Raw genomic sequence first — 6552 nt, 5'->3', positions numbered from 1 at the left:
TATAAATGGGAGATTGGTTCCTGAACCAAGGCATGATACCCTATTTTCACCAAAAATAACCCAAAATTTTGTACTCTATCAATTCTAGATGAGTAATATAGTTACATTAATGTATTTATATTGTAAATAGCAATCATACTGATTGAGAAGGACTTCTTCGAGGTGACTTGGCTGGACTTTTTGAAGGGCTCCTGGTTGGACTTTTTGAAAGATTTTTGGCTGGAGTCTTCTCAGGAGTCCCGTTTGCTTTCTTAAAGAAAGTGTCCAAGGACGTTTGGACAGACGGGAGATGGGCAACGTAGCAAACTTGTTTGCTGGCGTGGAGTGGCGTGGCATCAGATCAAACGTTGTAAAGTTGAAACTGACATCAGAAAGTTTAAACGGGTGTCAATTTATAAATGTAAGTGCAAAACATTGTAACTCAAAATGTTGGAAGTTGAAGACTGCCTGTACAAAGCTTTCCCCTTTGCACTGCGAGGGCCTGTTTGCTGAGAGAGTGCCGCTTAAGCTATAATGCAAAGTTTCAGTGCACAAGTTTACTCCATGCAGGCTCTGCTTGTGGATGTTCAGGTGGAAGGTAGGTTACTTCACCTAGCACAGAAGCATTTAGTGCACACTAAAAGCAACATGAAGTGTTTGTGGAGTGGCTAGAGTGCTGTCAATTCACACCTTCACTTACAGAATATAGGTAATATAGATAGACTTGATAAGCCCTGTGTCTAAGATCACAGGGCCTATTCGAATACTTTGGCAGTGATAATTACTGTCTTGTCTTGCAGAAGCACAGGATGGCAGAGTTAAGTTTGGATCATCAGCCTTAAGTATGGCACTTACAAACTGAATGCTGAACCTTAGTTTTCCTTGTTTTGAAAGAATGTGTTGTGGGAGTGAATGCAAGCTCAGTTTCCAGCCACTTCATGGTACATCATTTGGTAAATTGCCAGCATGGATTAGCTAGCCAAAATAGGAAATTTTCTTGCACCTGTCCATCCTTAATAAAGACCACAAGAGCTTTATCACTCTTGCTTTGAGATCGCTGTCGATATATTCATAGGATGGAGGGAGCATGTGCTAGCTCAAGATTTGCAAGCAGTCTAGCTACGTTATTAATCTAAATTCAGCACTGCAGTAATGCAGTTATACCATTTTTGGTTCCAAAGCTACTGTGTGTAGAACTGATGGAGGATATTTTCCCCAGGGAGCTATCTGGCACCATACTCGACTTGCTGTGTACTCAAGATACACACCTGCACTTCTAAACTGCCTCGGGCAACCTGAAAATTTTAATATTCATCTTAGAATTTTACGCCTTTTAACATTTAGGGCAGAATCCTATTTCACTTCATGGACCTATATGGTAGTTACACATCTGTATAATGACTCATTTATTTATTAATTTTTTTGACACTTAGTTTGCGATCCTGTTTCTTGTGCAGTATGGACAACAGAAGCAGTGTGCTGGGTGGGCAGGCACGTGCCTATGTGTGTGCATTCCTGAGTGTGAGTCCTGAAATTTCAGTTAAGCCAAAACCCGAGACTAGCAGGTATCAGATGCTGAAGGATGAGACTCCTCCCATGTTCTAACTCATGAGTGGCCAACCTGTGGCCTGGGTCCCACAACTGGCATGGGCAACCTGTGTGTGCAACATCTGGCAAATAGGAGAAGAAGGAATACAGCAACAGACAGGACTGACTAGAAAGCAAAATAGCAGCTTGGACTGGGAGAAAAAAGCAGAGCAGCAGATGGGGAAAGGGATCAGGGCGACACTGGTTGCATGGGCTAATTTGTGACACGCTTGGCATAAAGCTTGGCCCCACTGTTCTAAGCCAGTAGGCTAGCGGGTTCCTTCCATAGGAAGTTGTAGATCGGATTTTCGATGCTCTTCACTCAGAGGAGATTTGAATCTGTCTCCAGCTTCCCAGTACAGTATTCCAACAACCAGGTCATGGGTTAAGTATTACCCACTTTCCTTCCCATCCCTCTCTTTGAAGCTGGGCTTCTGGGCAGCCCGAGAAAGAGCAATACATGGAGTCAGGAAGAAGAGAGCAAGCTAAAAAACACGTAGTTCAGTGAGATGGCTGTTTTTCTTTATGGGCAGAAACTCCTACTCTTCTCCACCTGTTTCATCTAAGGAATATTGAATGCAAGTAGCAGTGGCTTTGCTTTAAAACGAGTGGACAAGAGGGGGCTGGACAATGTCTGACCTATGGCGTGATGGTTAGAGCACTGTGCTGGGAAGTTGGACAGGTGTAACTTCAAACACTTGCATAAAACCCTGGTCTACTTCCTGGGTAAGCACCCTGATCATTTGGCAAATGGATCCTCCTCCTCCGTACTCTTCTAATGCTTGTCCTGCTACAGTTTTGAGACGTGTGCTCAGTTATGGTGCCGCATACCTGTCCAGCCAAAGGTATATCTACTGCACATGCTCAGTAGCTGTGTGGACACAGCTTCATGCTGCGTATGGAATAGAACAGCAAACTGTTTACATACCATTCCTAGCACTTACATAGCTGAATGAGTGTTGTTTGTGTGGACAGAGAGAAACTGGATTTTCCCCTTATTGCAAAGTGCTTCAGTACTTTAACCATCTAACTCATCCCTAGTAAGGTGCTGTTCTGCTCCTGGATTTGTTGCTATTCACTGTTTGGCTAAAGTCATGCTTCGTAGATGTCTCAAAGCTTGATTTTGCTAGAAACTTACTAAGTGGAGCTTGTATGCTGAAGTCCTCTACCAAGGCAGGCTTCTATAGTCCAGCTAATATGCACAACTGCAGAAAGGACATATTTTGAACGCTGCCTGGGGAATCGCTCTGCTGTTACAACATCAAGCCATGCTGCCTTTAGTTTTCATATGGCTTCACAGTTGAAAACTGCTCCAGAAAAGCATAGCAAAAGTGGAACTAGGCTTTCTTCAGCCTTGAGTCTGAAAATCTGAATCAGCTGCCCTCATTTTGTTCTCCCTTTTTCCAGTGTGATTTTTTTAAAAAGAAATCAAAAGTACAGTTGGCAGAAACTTCCGTGAGGCCATCTTATTCAGTCCCTTCTACCACTTTTCTTCATTTTATTTTTAAATTGGCTTTTCGCTATAGATGTAGTTTCCATGTGTTCCTCTTCTGAATCCCATTTTTTAACTTTCTTTTAAAATTGTTATTGTTTTTCCATTTAACATTTTCTGGAGTTCTATAGGATACAAATGTATTTTCTTTAGCTGTCACCAGACAAAAGCAACGCTTATCTCTTGTTCACAATTGCCTTCAGAATTGGAGCTGCAATGCCTTGCAGTAAAGGAAGGAATGAGAAAATAAAAAATATATAACTTGCTTTTCTGACTTCTCATTACTGTTGTCTCCTACTTTTATCCTTTTTGAAAATGTGGAAAGCAAGAGAGAGCAAACTTGGCTGTAGGCATAGGTTCATGTAAGAGTTGTATTAATTGTCAAATGATACCAGTATAAGTTATGATGCAAGTGTTAGTTTGCATGATGCTGTAGCAAAGTAGCTGCGATTTTAAGCATGTTTCATTCAAAGTTTAAAATTACAGTGATTTAGTTCACTTGTAATACTACAGGAGCATGCAGATGTCACAGTTACAGTGTAGTAGCTGATGTACACTCCAAAATGGCAGCTCCCTTTCCCATTTTATAGTGGTTAAAAGTTGCATTTCTCTAGTATAGTAGCTAGGATGCTTCTGATTGGACAGTCCCTATCCCTGCTTCAGTGAATCTAATATGTTTCATAGAAGAGAGGTAGGCAAGTGTAGAGAGGCAGTTTTCTCCAGCAAAGTTTCCAACCTAGGCAGCCATGGAAGGTACCCTTCCTCTGTGTTGCTCCAATGGCTACTTTAGGTGGCTCTCACCCAGCTGATTGTGGGGTTTTTTTTCTTTAATTTCAGACAGGTGATTCATGGCTTGCAGAAATAGAACACTATTCCATCCTATTGCAAAACTGCTTCAAACTTGGGTGTTGAGGTAGGTATCTACAGCCATAGATAAGCCCCTTAAACAAGTAATCTGATCTTCAAGGGTAGTGGTAAGTTTTCTATATAAGAAGTGCAGAGCTTGGTATCCTTAGCACCTCCATAAATATCATTCTTTGCCATCATTTGCCATAACGCTATTCCATCTGAGGGGACAGGACATCTGTGCACCCAAGCTCTGATCTACGCTGCTCAGATTTCTGGGGAGGGCAAAGGAGGAGGCTGGAAGAGTCAATGAGGAGACGCATCTGAGGAAGGTGTTACCCTCTCCATTCTGCCCTTTTGTTAGACTGACTCATGGAGTGAGTCTGGGAGGAACAGTCCATCTCTGGCAGTGGTTCCTAACAATGATCCCCAGGCCTTGTTACTATGTACATCTCCCAAGGTTTGTGTGCTACCAAAGATCTTGAGAGCAATGTCCTTTGGAGTCTCATACTCCTGGTAGGGTACCCTGGGCTCCAAGGTCGAGACTGAGTTTTCCAGACTAATAGCAATCCAACAGAATAAAAAAAAAAGTCCTCACGTCAACAGTGGCACAGGCAGATGAAGAAGCAATGCTTCACAATGGCTGCAAAGGCAGATGAAACTTGTAAGGGCAGATGAAGGCTGCAGTGGATTAGAAATCTTAGTCTTCTAGGTTTTCCTTGCCATTGGATTAAGGTTTCCTTCCCAGGAAGTACTGAGGGACTGCCAACAATGAGTTACTAGTAAAACTAGCTCCAGGTTAACATATGCTGATGTGTACTTGCATTCAAGTTTGAGGCCTGTGGAGCCCTTAACAAATTCAGAAAATTAATATTTATCTTCCCCTGCTTGCCTGTCATGCAGCCCTCAGTGACTTACCAAAACTCAGTAAACAGCTCTTCCCCTGAAATAATTGCCTACCCCTGCATTAACTGCAGAGTAAACATCTTGGTGTCTGTATGTGATTCCCTATTTGCTCCCCTGCCAGTCTAGGCTGCTCCAACTGGGCTCCATGTGCTGTGCACAAATAAATTCCTGAGCAATAAGCTCCAGAGTTTATTCATATGCATTACTTGCACATGTATATATGCCCCAAATGGCCTAATGCTTACACTGGTACACTCCCTTAGCCCCATGACCCTGTGTGGCTGCTTTACCTGTATGTGTTGACCCATTCCTATAGCAATAGTCTTGTAAGGCCCCTAGTACCTCACAACAGTGACTGCTCACAGTGACATGAACCCTGTGTTGGCTGTCAGGATGATTGGAAGTTACCTAGGGATTGCTTTATTGTCACCCACAGCCTGGGAATGTAAGAATGGGGAACAGCATCAGAGGACTGGGAAGTGTCTAAGTCTTAAATGATCAGGAAATGAATGTAAATACCCTCTATTCAGTATCTCCTCAACCAAGAGCAGAGAAGGGGCAGTTAGTCCTATTAGTCTGGTGTCGCTTCCTGGGGGACTTTGACGTTGACAGGATAGTCAAGAAATGTGAAGAACATTAAAATGGTAATAGACTGATAAGCAGGAAAAAGGAATAACGTCTAGCAGTGTGCATGTATGTGTTAGCCAGTGACTGGATGGTTCAAAGAAGAATGCATGTAGAAAGATAGATGTTCTCAAGAGGGCTTTGAATTTTTGTACCCTGGCATTTATCCTTTCTGTCAGTTGGACTGATCAGTCAACTGACCGAATACAGTTTTTTGGTTTTTATTTGGTTTCTTATTCACTGGCAAATGTGCAGCAGTGGGCCTGGAATAAGTGTCCCTGGAAGTTGCAACAGTCTGCCCTCCCTCTCATCCTGCCAGCTGATCTTTGCAAGTAGATTGCTGGTATCTTAGCAACTACGTGCAGCACGAGGGCAAGCTACAGCTAGAAGTAGATCAAGACAAGCTTTGGGTTGCTACCTAGTCAAGGAAAGAATCCTGGACCTCCTCAGCCTGCAGGTGGAAGTTGGGCAGAATTGCTCAGGAAAGGTGAAATGTGGAGTAATGACAAGGGTGAGCAGCAACATCAGGAAAAGAAGGCAAAGGAAGCCAGCAGAAATTCTGGAGCTGTCACAATGGGCTTGCCTATACTGCAGCCTGAGTCTCCCTCTCTGATGTTTCCCATCACCTGTGCCTGCAGGAACACCCAAACCCTGAAGTATGCTAGCAAAGCTGCTTAGGATGCTTCCCAGTAGCCACCTGCAAGCATTTTGGAGTCTCAAGACTGGTGTCAGAGGTGCACGTCAGCACCAGTGAACTTCCAGAGCACTGCTAGAAAAAAAAAGGTTAACTTTCTTCAAGAAACCCCAAAACATTCCCAAATGACTAACAACTGAAAGTATAAAAGAATTGCAAATGGAGAAAGAAATACTCTGGAATGTTGCATAGAATCCAGTTTCAAATTCAACCTGTTTTTGTGTCCGTACATTAACTGAATGTGAATACAGGCATATCTCGTTTTATTGCGCTTTGCTTTATTGCGCTTCACAGATATTGCGTTTTTTACAAATTGAAGGTTTGTGCTCATTTACCATTCTGAAAATCCTAGGGCCCTTAAGAATTATGCTAAATCTACTCTGCCTGTGCTCTATAAATGGAACAACAAAGCCTGGATGACGGC

The sequence above is a fragment of the Crocodylus siamensis genome, chromosome 3 (genome assembly GCF_052110815.1).
Source record: "Crocodylus siamensis isolate JL-2025a chromosome 3, ASM5211081v1, whole genome shotgun sequence".
Classification (NCBI taxonomy): domain Eukaryota; kingdom Metazoa; phylum Chordata; order Crocodylia; family Crocodylidae; genus Crocodylus; species Crocodylus siamensis.
This window is presented reverse-complemented; position numbering follows the sequence as displayed.